General features: G+C 44.0%; 2 protein-coding genes across 19 annotated transcripts in view; one reads left to right on the plus strand and one right to left on the minus strand.

The window, feature by feature from the left end:
- BLVRA (biliverdin reductase A) overlaps positions 1 to 3,629 on the minus strand; it is a 40,027-nt gene extending 36,398 nt beyond the window's left edge. For 3 of the 4 annotated variants that reach the window (XM_038390398.2, XM_038390390.2, XM_038390391.2), the window contains exon 1: positions 3,491 to 3,629. The gene's annotated coding sequence lies outside the window, so the exon portion shown is untranslated. The remainder of the gene's footprint in view (positions 1 to 3,490) is intronic. The other variant, XM_038390400.2, reaches the window with a different exon arrangement.
- A 9-nt stretch (positions 3,630 to 3,638) lies between these two features.
- Positions 3,639 to 14,281, plus strand: part of LOC119851123 (cytochrome c oxidase assembly factor 1 homolog) — a 134,532-nt gene continuing 123,889 nt past the window's right edge. For 4 of the 15 annotated variants that reach the window (XR_006279182.1, XR_006279188.1, XR_006279183.1 and 1 more), the window contains exons 1-2: positions 3,639 to 3,789; positions 6,021 to 6,198. The gene's annotated coding sequence lies outside the window, so the exon portion shown is untranslated. Of the gene's footprint in view, positions 3,790 to 5,992; positions 6,199 to 11,934; positions 12,191 to 14,281 lie in introns of those variants that run through there. The other 11 variants (XM_043508690.1, XM_043508689.1, XR_006279191.1 and 8 more) reach the window with 8 other exon arrangements.

Consider the following 14,281-nt stretch of genomic DNA (forward strand, 5'->3'; position numbering starts at 1 on the left):
GGTAAGTAAAAGAGAGAATGAAAGAAAAGATATTCTTCTTTGTGGTTTCATGCAGTGTGCTCTGCCCCTCCTCTAGGAATAGCATTTACCAAAACTATTCCCTACTGAAGCCTCCTGTTGATCCCAAACATTCTCTGGATTCATCTCTTAAAGAAGCTACTTGGGCTGGTCTAGGAAAAAGAAATTAGTTTGGAAACCAATCACATGTGAACATGAACAGGGAAAGTTCCCAAACAGACTTGCTCTCATGTGGAAAGGAAGTTTCCCTGTCCCAAAGTAAGGGTAATTTTAAGGGTAAATTAATAAATATTATAGGCAGTGATGCCTATGGTTAAGGTTGCCTGACTCTTCACATTATAAGATCCTGTTTGCAGTTGCTTACAACTTAAATCATTTGGGCTAAAACTTTCTGTGCTGGGTGTCTGCCTCAGGTGGAGTCTTTCAGGGAAGTTTTAGCTAAAATACTTCAACCAGTTCCAGGAACGTAGTTAGGGAAAAATACATTGTTCTGCCCATGTTAAAAAACAAAAAAATAAAAAACAACTCATACAACTGTTATGTTGAGAAGCTCTAGCACGCTACATCAATGGTTCTCAACCTATTTGCCATCGTGAGCCACATACATAGCTCTCTATGCGTTATGTGGCCACATCCACACAATATATATATATACTATCTGGATGGCCCTGAGGCTGTCACATGGGCCGCAGCTGTGTGCTGATTGGGCCGCAAGTTGAGAACCACTGCTCTACACATGTCAAAGAGTTACATAGTTAAGGCAATACCAAATTCATGGCCATGAAAAACGTGCCACGGACAGTGAAATCTGGTCTTTTGTGTGCTTTTACCCTATACTTCACAGATTTCATGGGGGAGACCACTATTTCTCAAACTGGGGGTCCTGAATCAAAAGAGAGTTGCGGGGGGAGGGAGGGGATTGCAAGGTTATTTTAGGGGGGTGGCAGCATTGCCACTCTTACTTCTGCGCTGCCTTCAGAGCTGGGTGGCCAGAAAGTGGCTGCTGTTGGCTAGGCACCCTGCCAGCAGCAGCAGCACCGAAGTAAGGGTGGCAATACCATACCATGCCACACTTACTTCTGTGCTGCTGCGTTCAGAGCTGAGTGGCTGAGGGCCCAGCTCTGCAGACAGCAGCGCCAAAGTAAGGGTGGAAATACCATACCTTGTCGTCCTTACTTCAGCGCTGCTGCTGGTGATGGCGCTGCCTTCACAGCTGGGATTTCGGCCAGCAACCACTGCTCTCCAGCTGCCTAGCTCTGAAGGCAGTGCCATCGCCACCTGCAGTGCAGAAGTAAGGGTAGCCGTACCTCACCCACCCCAATAACTCTCGTGACCCCCCTCCCCCGCTTCTTTTTGGGTCAGGACCCTTACAATTACAACACCATGAAATTTCAGCTATTTAAATCTGAAATAATGACTTATTATTTTTAAAATCCTATGTCCATGAAATTGACCAAAATGGACCTTGAATTTGGTCGGGCCCTAGATATAGACCATGTTGTATAACATTTCTAGTAACTTTGAATTTTCAATTTCTCTGGCTACAATTTTATAGTGTGTTATCTGTTGCCTTTTACTCTATGTGGGTTATAACTTTGTATTCCTGATGTGTGAAATAAAGAGTCAATTTATTTTCTTTTTCCACCATATTTATCTGAGCGCACCAAAAAGATATGCAAACCCATATTTATTGATCTTGGCATTTGTGCTGTTCAGTGTTAGCATCTGTAACACAGAAGCAGGATAGGGCACCTGCAACGCCCACTGGCTCTCCTGGCATCAGGATATTAATCTGGCACTAAATGAGGTGAGCTAGTGCAGCAAGTTTCATGTTATAGTGCTGTCTTCTGCCTTTCTTTCCTGTTGACAATCTGTTCAATAAACTATTGGCCCTAGTTGATGCTAATTAGCTTTCTAGTTTTGGACAACTGCTAAGGTGAAGCGCAGAGTTATCTAGTTTGGCCCTTGGGATACTTCACAAAGGCTCTCAGTCTCTGTTTCCTCCTCTAAAGAGGCAACAAGCCAAAATCAAAAGTTCTGAATATAACACCTACATAACCAGAAAAAATAAAGACTTTTCCTCGATTTCTTCCAAAGGTAGTCCAGAAAAAAATAATTTAGTCCTCAGTCCTGCAAAACTGTGCACGCAAGTAATCTCTCTGAAGTCAATGGGACTCACTACTCTTGCGTGTAAGCACTTGAAAGGGCAGGGCCTGACACTGTAACCTGGGATGGATGTTGGTGCTGGTGAATGCACACCCTGTGAGGGGATGTACCACCGCTCTCAATTTAAATAGAAAGGAGAAGCAAAGTGGCACTTTTTTTGCTAATTAAATTGAGTTATTTAAATCTGATTTGTATTAAGTCTTTGAATTTTAGCCATTTAATGCATTTTTTTAAAAAAAAAAGAGGAGGAAGGTCTTGTGACTAAAGCATAGGACTGAGAACTAGGTCTGTATTCGGTTACTGACTCTGTCAAAGACTTCCCATGTGATGTCAAGCATGGTATTTAATGTCTCTGAGCCTCACTTTTTCCCTGTGTAAATTGAGGAGGTGCCTTCACACACACACATGTTGTAAACCTTTATTTCTTACTGTTTGGTGGCATACTTTGAGATTATTCAGCAAAAGAGTGAACCAATGTGCAAATCAATATAAACATGTCTGTGCATATTCTTTCTACATTCCACTGAAGTCTGAGAATGTAATAAAAGAACCACACTTCCCAATGCTCCACGGCTTTTTCAGCTGACCATTTCCCAGCGCTTCACAAAATAAGTTAAGCCCCACAAGACTTAGGGTAGTAGTATTATCCCCATTTTACATATGGGTAAGTAGGGAGGCAGTAATTTTGAGATATGCTAAGCACCTGCAGCTGCCTCTGACTTCAAAGGATTTCTGGGAGCTCAGCAACTCTGTGGCCAAGGTCAGATGTTACTAAGGGGAATAGAATCCAGGAAACTCGACTCACCACAGCCTTCTAACTCCTAAACCACACTCCACTCCTTCTGTATGGTGCACTCTTTTAAACTACAAGGAAAGATAATATTCCTTTCCACTTCCAAGAAGGCACTGGATCTCACAGTTTTTCCAACCAAGCTCACTCCCCATCCCCACCCTTTTTAAAATTAGCCTGTGTTTTCTGGTTTCATTTTTGCAGGGTGCATGAGGATTACAAAATTCAGAGCTCAGGTCTTAGCCCTCTGAATTGCTAAGTGCTGATGTTTTGGTGGCTGGGATAAAATAAGCAGCATGAGCTACTCGAATAGCCTCCTAGCCTCCCATCCAAAAACCCGAACATGGAACGCTATACGGTGGCGATGGCAAACCATTTTGGGGAGGGGAGGGGAGGGGGGGAAGGGACAGCGTAATCAACCAGCAACAACCCCCCTCATCCTAATGAAGTTAATGGGGCTGAATGAACGCTGCTGCGCTCTTCAGCTAACCGAGGAGGGACGAGATCGTTGCTTACCCCTCCGGAGTGCCCAGCAGATCCTGCTTACACAAGCAACGCTCCAGCTCCCGCGTATCAATGGGCTGCTCTCACTCTCCCCTTACACAACTCCTGCTGCCAGCGAGGCGCCGCCCCCTTTCCCAGGCGTCTGATAAAGCAAGGGCGGGCTGGAAGGGCGAAGCGAGACGGTATCGTGTTGGCTAGGGGGTCAGCGAAGGAGAAATCGGTCCGGAACCGGGACAACCGGGAATCGCTTCAGCAGGGGCTGCTGGACACCGCTGCGCTCCGCGACTCCTTTAAGTTGTAGAGGAGACGCGGTGGGCGAGGGGAAAGCACGTGGAGGGTGTAGCCGATGGGGCCGAAGGACATGGGAGCATGAGCCAGCCCAGCCCAGCCTAGGCTGGCACATCCTCCCGGGCGACTGAGCAAACTCAACCCTGCCCTGCAATGTGTGGGCAGGCACCTTCTTCCACAGGAACCCGTGCAAAGCCAGCTGAGCTCTGCAATGCCTCACTCAGTCTGCATCTGCAGGACCTGTGCTTGCCCACCCTAGACAGTGGTGCCAGTCCACGGGCACCTGAGCCAAGCCAGCGGTGTTATTGCTGGGATGTCACAACCCTATGAAACTGCCAACCCAGTTCAGCCCAGCTCTGCCTGGCTCAGGCAAGCATATTCCACAGAAACCTACTCCTAGGATAGGCACGGGAGAGGTGGGACACAACCACTTATTCTAACTAAATGGGGGAGGGAAGACTTTACTTCTCTTTTCGTTCCTTTTCTCCAGAAACTGCTTCTCATCCACCATCAGCTGTCCCTCACATTCCTACTGTCACCTTCCCCTCCCAATCGACCTCTCATTTCTTTTCTGCTGAGTTAAGTCAGGTGTTGCCCTCATCCTGTCTACACACAATTAAAGCCTCTCATCTCAGTTTATTGGTCCTTTCAACCCCCGCCGGCCTGGGGCTGTAGGCTAATGCCCAGGTGCTGCTTTCACTCAGGCTAGTAACCCACCCACTTTGCACTGAGGATCCAGGCTAAATGTCAGATGGCTATAAAAGCTCCAAATGCCAAACACCAATAGTTGGATTCTAAATGCCATGGAACTTCCTGAGTTCAACATTCTATTCTCTGCTTTTTCTGAATAGTTTTCATGTTTTGTATTAGTATTTACAGGACTACATGGGCCCTGAGGCCCAGATCCTCAAAGTATTTAGGCACCCAACTCTGAAATCAATGGAATTTAGGTGCCTAAATACTTTTGAGGATCTGAACCATGACTACAGAGTTTTAGCTAAGGGCCAAATTCTGTTCTTATTAACCCCAGTGTCCAGTAAATTTGGAGTAACTCCATGTAAGTTAGTGGAAGCAGTAGAGGCAATGTACATTGTTTCTCCATGGGCTCAGAAATATGATTGCAACTTTAGATTCCTGAAGGACGGTGTTTTGAAATCATGCAGGAGGGATCAGAGACCATTTTAATGCTCAAAAGAGCATGATAAGCTTGCCTTCTTTTCTACTTCTCCTTTTTTATCTTTTCTTACCAGAGACTAGTTGGGCCTCCCTTATCTCTTCTGCCAGCTAAGCTTTAAAAGTGCTCTTCTGGAGCCATGCCTTCTAAACCACTTAACTCAGGCAAAACTCCCTTTGTATAAAGGGGGCCTGGTCTAAACAGTTTTTGTAGTGATATGCTGGTTAGGGTGTGATTTTTTTTTTCTGGAGCTAGTTAAAACAATACAATTCCTAGTGTCAGTGCAGTTAATCAGTATGTAGGTGCCCTATACCAGTACAACTTATTCCCATTTCTATATTGAAATAAGTCATGCTTATATGAGCACCTTTTATATCAGTATGACGGTGTCCAAACTAGGGGGATTGTATAACTAACTCTACCACTATTATAATGACAGGTTTCAGAGTAGCAGCCGTGTTAGTCTGTATTCGCAAAAAGAAAAGGAGTACTTGTGGCACCTTAGAGACTAACACATTTATTAGAGCACTTCATCGGATGCATTTGGTGGAAAATAGAGGGTCCCCTCTGTATTTTCCACCAAATGCATCCGATGAAGTGAGCTGTAGCTCACGAAAGCTTATGCTCTAATAAATGTGTTAGTCTCTAAGGTGCCACAAGTACTCCTTTTCTTTCTACCACTATTGTTAAAGAAGAGCAAGTTTGTGCATAGACAAGCTCAAGAGCCTCAGGCTCTCACCCATTGTCTGTGATTGAGCAGAGGAACAGTTTCCAATAGGACGGATTATCTCCAGCTCTTTCCAGCCCTCATGCATTTTTCATTGTTTTCTATCTCATGGGTTTGTCATTTTTCTTGTTCTCCTCCTCCCACTCATTGTTCTCTTTCCTTCCCCATCCCGCAAGCCCTGTGAGTGTTGCAAGTCCTTGCAAGCCTCCGGTGTGTTAATCAACTCTCTGGCAGTAACTAATGACCCTCTCATTCTGTGATATCCTCTGTCTGCAACAACAGAGTAGTATTGTAAAAAGCTGTGATCACTATTGAAGTAATTAAGATTTGATTGACACCTGCAATCCTTGCAGGGCCTGCAGTTTAGGTTACAGCTGATGAGGCCTCTCAATGGAGAAAACTTGTCATCATGTCCTTGAGATGTCAACAAGCTGTCAAACACAGGTACCATTAAGCTAAATAGAACACCACACCAGAAACAGAAGTTACAACTGAAATATATAACAAGAATTCGGCAACCAGCCATATGAGGTAAGAAAGTGGCTCTGTAAGAAGAGTTTAAAAATACTTGAATCACTTAGTAAACAGCCTGGTGGCAATTACAATTATGTGACAAAGATCTAAAAATGCATGATGCAATAAGTAGTAGCAAGGGATTATGCTTGGAAATGTCTGGAGTAGTAGTCATCTTACTTCAGAAAAATAAAGCTTATTGCCACCTCAGATTCATGATTTCACATTCCTCCTCTACAGTAATTAGAACACCACAGTCTACATTCTGATCAGTTTTACAGACTGTAAAAGTTGCTTCATAGTTACAGTGGTGAAACAGATGAAGATAAATTTGGATTTAAAACATGGATGGGCAAACGGTAGAGATAAATAAGGACCCATTCTTGCAGACTTTTTGCACCTGCTTAATTTGACTATTGTAAACAGTCTTATTGACGTCAAACATTCATAGTAGTAAAGTTAAGTACTGTAGGTGCATAAATGTGTGGGGGATAGGCACTTACGAATGGATCTGAACCTTCATTTGAAATTTAATGGTCTTTTTGGAGATTTGAAAAAGTTTGGAGATCTTTTGTTAAAAAGAAGATTCCCCTTGTAGCAGGGGCACTATTCCTAAGTGCCCCTTTTTGGCCTGGGGTTACTCTGCAGCACCCTGCCTCACTTTCCATTTGTGCTCAGGGCCCCTTGAAAAGCCCACACAGTCTAGATATTCGAAACATTCCCTTCTGGGGTCCAATACATGAAATCCTGAACATCCCTTTCTCAAGATGGGGCCAGATCCTCCTCCCTGAGAGTCTGTCTCCTTCCTTAATGCTTCTCACAACCCAAGGAGCCCAAGCTAATTGTTTCACAGGTGGGGCTGGTGGTCCTATATCTTCCTAAAAGGGCCAGCCACTCTGTGATCTTCCCATTTTTGCATGTTTCTGGTTCTGGGGGTTCTGGCCAGGAAAAGTAACAAAATACCATGGAAACACCTGTTCTCAGAAGTTTTTGAGATCTGTTTAGACTTAGGAAGTTCTGATACTTTTTAAATACTTGTCTGAACAGACTTGGACCTAGGTTTAAAATGCTTGCTTTGAAATGAAGGATTGTTGTATCTACTCAGTTACATGTGAGTGTAATATATTTTACTGTACCTATTTTGCATAAAGGCCAGAACCAGCCACTAGTGAAGAATATGGTTACCCACTTATTTAAGGGCCTATAAGGACCTCCTCTGTTGGTTTCCAGATGTAGTTCAATATATTCATTTTAATTTATAAAGCCCTACATATTTGGGATTTGGCTACTTAAAAACGGCATCTTCTTTTATGTGCCACGACGACAGCAGATATTAATGAAGGCTCCTTGATGGACCTTAGAATTGGACATCCAGAGGCTGGTAGTTGTCATGATATATGGAATCACAGTTTGGTTAAACAGGAGGCAGTTATTAAAGCCATAACTGGAACTCAACCTGTGTGTTTGTCTTTGTCTCCCTTGTCTTGTTTAGCAGAGATTAAATCCTGTCTGGAAGTCTGTATTTGCTCACAGAGACAAGCAGTTTCCCACAGGCCCAGATCCACTTAAGTGTTATGACACACAAGTGTCACAATGCCTATTTAGAAAATCACAGGAACAATGTTGCTACCCACAAAGCCTGAGTTAGGTCCTAGGCTCCCTCTACAATGGATGGGGAGAGATCGGCACCTTAAAATAAGATCCACAAAAGCCAGCGCCCTAAACAAGTAGCTGTCCAAGCTAGCCAATGGGAAATGCCAATGAGAAGGGTGTGCCCTGAGTCCCACCCCTGTCACAGCGCTGGGCACCTAAGCCCAGGCTGCCTCCTTTTGCCTGTGATTCGCAGCCAGGAATCTCTTTCCTGAAGTCAGATGGTTTAGGTGCCTAAGTTATTTCTTATGGGAAGGCAAGAAGCACCTCTCTCACCCCACACCAAATAACTACAGGAGGAGGAGGAGGAGTGCTGCCACCAGCACCCATTTTATAACATTTAGTCCAATTGTTACATTACTTGCCTAGAATGGGGAAGACCTAGGTTCAATTCCCCCATCTGCCTGAGGTGGGAAATGATTTGAACAGGGGTCTCCCACTTCTCAGAAATGTGCACTAGCCGCTGAGCTATGGAATAGTCTAATCAAATGTGGCACTCCCTCAGTCTCTCCCCTTAAAGCTCTTCTAGTTTGGATTAAATACTTACAGAGTCATTGGGCCAGAGTAAGAGAACATGCAAGAGAAAGACTTATTCTATTGCTGGGTGATTAGGACACCCACTCCCACAGAAGTCCCCCGGCTCCAATGATTTATCCAAAGTTGAATCACCTCTTCCTCCTCCTGTGGAAGGATTTTGAAAAGCATCTTGGGTGGCAGGCATGTTCTGAGCATGCCTACTAGATTGAGCCTAGCAAGCAAGATAGGTATTTGCCTCCTGTTCATGGATTATGTTAGAATTTAGGTGGGAGATGTGTGTTTAGATGGCTCAAGCAAGACAGCAGAACACAAGCTAAAAGGCAGACACTTAGGCACGCAGAGAACTTTTACTACTGGAAATGTAGGCATCGAATGAGGAGTCTTCAGTGTTAGCCAGCAGCTGAGCAGGAGCTTTGTGAGTTGTAGTGGAGCCTAAAGCTGGGATTTATGTGCCTATGTAACTTTGTGGATCTGGGCCACAGTGGCTGAATACCATACTGCAAGTAAACACCATTACAAGTAGCAGGTGATCTCTATGGAGGATTCTTGGACTACTGAATTGTCTCCTGCTATTCTGTTGACCTTCAGGGCAGTTTAATTTTATTTAAACTCTGCATCTCTGGCAGAGGGACAGTGAGTATGTGGAGAGACTCTTCATTTATATTCTTATAGTGTTTTTTTAAAGCTATGAACAGGCAGTCAGCGGCCCGACATCTAACATTAACCTGCTTTTAAAAGAATTTGTTTGTTGAAATACACAAAAATGCACAGCTCAGGCAGCTGTGCAATACTGAACAACTGAGTAGGTTGCAGTACCAGATAAAACTGGAGATTGTGTGTATGTATATAATTCTGTTCATATATATAATCAGTTTTATATTTTTCCAGTATATACATATGAAGGTTAATAGTGTCATTCAATGATTATTACTGCAAACATTCAAGAGTGCCACTACTGAATTTGGGTGTAAGCATGTAACATCAACAAATATAGCACAAAAGATCATCTGAAAACACATGCCAATCTATATAGTGGGGGGCTTACTTTCCTCTCACTCACACTAGTTTTATATTGATGTAACACCCTGATTTTAACTGAGTTACTCCTGATTTACACTGGTATAAGTAGGAAATCAAAAACATTCTGTAACTGTGGCTTATATACGTAGTATGTAAACATTGATTAATGCTGGAACGCAAGTAGAAAACCAGCAGGCTGAGGGCCTGTAAGGTGGCTTAGGATAACTAATCAAGACCTAGGTTGAGGCTTGACATGAGCAATGATAGGCATGTGATGTCAAAACCAAAAGATAAAGTGCAGTAAGCCAGCTGACTGGTATGAAGTAAGAGACTGCAAAAATGGGTTAAGTATTTTTAAGGAATTTACAAGTATTAACCGCAATAATGCTATAGAAACTGATTAAGGTGACCAGACAGCAAATGTGAAAAATCAGGATGGGGGTAGGGAGTAATAGGAGCCTATATAAGAAAAAGACCCCAAAATCGGGACTGTCCTATAAAATCAGGACATCTGGTCACCCTAAAACTGATTGGTGTCAATGCTAATGATTGTGACATAAATGTACCTATCAAAGTGGGGAACCCAAACAAGTGGGGTATGGAAGTTCAAATAAGGAAAAGGGGATCAAACCCATTATGACTATGCATAAGATGAAGTGGGCATTAGCGTAACATAATATAAAAGATGTTCTCTGGCCTAACTATGGTGAGAGACACCATGGCAATGTCCACCTACTGTCTCTCTGGTATTGCCACAAAGGATGGTGTGAGTAGTTTGGTATTGTTTCTATCTTCTTTGCCAGATGGCAGTGTGTGTTACTGTTTGGCTGGCTAATAAAGGGTTTAATCACAGCAAGAGCAGTAATTTGTGTTTGTCCCATTTGTGCACCTTTAGGTCCTCAGTTTGGTTACAAGCTCTCTACTGTAGCCAACCAAGCGGCTGACCCCTCAGAAACCAGTGTATTATAATGTATATCTAACCCTGTGAGATCAATAGATTAGGCTACATAACCTATATATCTCCTTGCTTTTGGAGCTGATCCTATTGGGATCTGGGAAGTGGGCGGGCGAAGCTCGTCAACTACTAAAGGATCCCTCCCCAGCCTAAAAGGGGGATCCACAGAACCTAGATACCAAATAATTCTGGGGGACAACTAATGAAATAACAGGGACAGGAGTGTGGTCAAAGGGTCAAACGAAGGGAATTGGACGGGGACACCGAGGAGAGAACCCCGGACAGCATCCACTGCTCCTCAAAGGCGTCAAGGGAGTCAGAGGACGCCGCCCAGAGGAACTCTGCCCAGATACGTGAACGGACCGAGGATCGGAAATAGGCCCCACAGTTACAGGAGACTCCATCGGCCAACCTCCTCACTCTGGTTTTATAGATGGCCATTTTAGCTAGGGCCAGGAGGAGGTTAACCAGGAGATCCTGTGACTTTGTGGGGCCTCGGATAGGGAGTGCATAAATAAGAAGGTGAGGGGAAAAGTGCAACCAAAAACGTAATAAAATATTGGTGAGGAGCCGGAATAGGGGCTGCAGCCTGGCACACTCCAAATATATGTGTGCCAGGGTTTTTGGAGTGATGGAAGGAAAAGAGAATAAGCAGGAGCCCAGTATCGCTACATATATTATGTGATCTCAGTTTCCACTTACTGTCAATTTTTCTTCACTTTTCAAGTTTCAGTTTTTAAAAAGATAGGTTAGTTGTTTAGAAGTCCCAACAGAAATATGGGAAGATACAAAGCCCAGAACTGGTTAACTTTCCAAAATTAATTCTTCTGACTGCAGGGTTTTTAATTGCAACAGATTGGGGGTTCCTATGTACACTGTACTCTGTCCAGAAATTCCAAAAATATGTTGAATATCTCAGCTGTGAATAACTAACCCAATAAAATCCATACCATAAATGCACTGTTACGGAATCTAGTCACCATGTTTTGTGTGGTGGTTCTCTCATGCTGTGACAATAATTTGACTGAGGGGGGGTTTAAAAACACAGGTTTCAGAGTAGCAGCCGTGTTAGTCTGTATTCGCAAAAAGAAAAGGAGTCCTTGTGGCGCCTTAGAGACTAACACATTTATTTGAGCATGAGCTTTCGTGAGCTACGGCTCACTTCATCGGATGCATTGGATGAAGTGAGCTGTAGCTCACGAAAGCTTATGCTCAAATAAATGTGTTAAGTCTCTAAGGTGCCACAAGTACTCTTTTTTTTTTTTTTTTTTTTTTTTTTTTAAGAAAACACAGGAGGCGATGGCTTCACAGGAGACATTTATCTACACAGTACAATCTTCGTCCCTCCTCCCTAAGGAGAGAGAGCCTGCCATGCACACAGCAAAATCCTCCTCCCTCTAACTCATCGCTAAAGATAGGGAACAGACTGACCTAGGTACTCACCCCATCCCCAGGGCAGACACTATAACACGGGGGGCGGATTCCCCCTTCAGTCCCAGAGGGGGTGAGACTGACGCAGCAAAAGCTCCCATGTCGTGCCGAGAATGGAGAGGGGCTGTGACTAAGCAAAGCCCCTTCGCCCTCCACGTGGAGTCTTAAAAGTTCCCCGCCCCCCTTCCCCCAGCAGCTAGAGGCTGGGTGGGCAGCAGCCGGCGGTTCTCTACCGCGGCTCCCTTCCCAGGCGGCGGCCGGCAGGCTGCAGGGCCCCCAGCCGCCATCCTGTGCGCCCCGCAGCCGAGCCCTACCCATAAAGTGACTCTTTATGCTGCCCAGTTCCAATATGGCGGCTCCCCTGGAGGAAGCGTGAATCTCTCCGGCCTGCTTCGGCTTCCTGCTGCAATCGTGTCTGTAAGTCGCAGAGCGGCCCCCACGGGTCACGCAGCCTCTGAGGCACGCGAGTGCATGAGGGGCTCTTCCTTTCGGGACTAACCCCTGGAACAAGGGGTCAGCAGCTCCCCTGGCTCGGGGCTTTTGGGGACTCCTCCTTAGTGGAGGAGCGGAGTGGGTCTTGCCCCCTCGCCGGGCTGGTCCCTCGCGTGCGTAAAGGGAGGATTCAGAGGAGCAGCCGCGTTAGTCTGTATCCGCAAAAAGAAGAGGAGGACTTGCGGCACCTTAGAGACTAACAAATGTATTTGAGCAGAAGCTTTCGTGAGCTACAGCTTCCCCCCTGTATTTTCCACTGAATGCAGCCGGTGAAGCGAGCTGTAGCTCACGAAAGCTTCTGCTCAAATACATTTGTTAGTCGCTAAGGTGCCACAAGTCCTCCTCTTCTTTTTGCATAAAGGGAGGAAGCGGTGAGGTCTGGTTTGAGTGTGATGTATCCATTTTAAAAAGAAAAGGAGGACTTGTGGCACCTTAGAGACTAACACATTTATTAGAGCATCAGCTTTCGTGAGCTACAGCTCACTTCACCGGATGCATTCTAGATTCTTGGGTCCGGATCCGATGAAGTGAGCTGTAGCTCACGAAAGCTGATGCTCAAATAAATAAATAACACGGCTGCTACTCTGAAACCTCTCCATTTTAAAAGAGGCTGAATCAGTGAGTTTGGAGGCAGCCCAGAGCTGGGAAGATGGGAAGAACAGAGATATTTTCTCTCTCTCCCCCCCCCCGTGTCCCAGGTTGTGGGGACAATTTGAACGAGGGCGGGTCTGGACAAATGAGTAAATATCTTTCTGAGACAACCAAATCTTTGTTCCCCCCACTGGGAGAGGGATTAGCTCTGTCACCATGAAGTGAGCTGTAGCTCACGAAAGCTGATGCTCTAATAAATGTGTTAGTCTCTAAGGTGCCACAAGTCCTCCTTTTCTTTTTGCGAATACAGACTAACACGGCTGCTACTCTGTCACCAGGAAGGGAGGCTCTCCTCCCAAATCTGTGAGACCTGGCACTTCTCTGCTGGGGATTAATGCAGCGTCTTTCTTTCCAATGAATTGGGGAGTCAGTTGTGCATAGCACTTTTCACTCGCTAGAGATCTCTCTCCTTCAGATTGCCCCTGCACTTTAAGACCAGCATTAGGTGTGTAAAATTATGAGACAGGCTGAACTCCTTACTCACTTTCATTACCACCCACTGCATTATATTGATTCTTTCCCTCTCATTTAATTATGTTTTTTAAATCTAAATATTGAGAAAATATTAATTAAAAGTTGTGGTGGTTACCTGTGCTCACGCTGCTTTTTAGTTTCGTTCATACTAGTAAATGCTGAAATACTTAATTTAAAAATGAAAGTGAAAAGTATTTAAGGGCTTACAGCAGTGTGAATGGGAAGTGTGTTGTTCCTAAATGGAGATTTGTTTGTTGCATTAAGAGGAAAACCTTGGCATTGTTCAAGAGAAATTAGGCTTTTTATAAAAAAGAGATTATTTAAAAAAAAGATGGTAAATTGTGATAATTTAACTGGGATATAGTAGTGGCATCAAAATAAGAAACATAATTGTAATAGAGTTCTACATTCCCTAGAAGCAATTAGTCTAGCATTTTGAGAGCATAAGGCAGTACAATAATTTTTTTTTTTTAAAAATCAATTCAACATTAAGGTTCCCAGGACAATCTTAATTTTTTAAAAAAAAATAAACCTTGCTTATGGAGTTGATTTTTAGAAGGTAACTATTAAGCAAAAAAACCTAATCATGCTATGGTCATTTGTTAAATTAAAAATGGACACTCAAAAAAAATACTGAAGTGGGCATAAGTCCAAATCTCACACAAGTTTTACGCTGTTGTAACGTCACTGATTTTATTGTAATGGCTCCTGATTTACAGTGGTGTGGGTGGAGATTCAGGGTCTTGAAATATATTTTTCTGTTATATTGTGAAAATGATTTTCTTTCTGAAAATTTCCAGTGAAAAATGGGAAGAATGATTGTTAAATTTGATCCATCTCATTATAAACCCCAATGTGACCACTAGAGGGGGATTTCGACTGCAATCCAAA

The sequence above is a fragment of the Dermochelys coriacea genome, chromosome 2 (genome assembly GCF_009764565.3).
Source record: "Dermochelys coriacea isolate rDerCor1 chromosome 2, rDerCor1.pri.v4, whole genome shotgun sequence".
Lineage (NCBI taxonomy): Eukaryota > Metazoa > Chordata > Testudines > Dermochelyidae > Dermochelys > Dermochelys coriacea.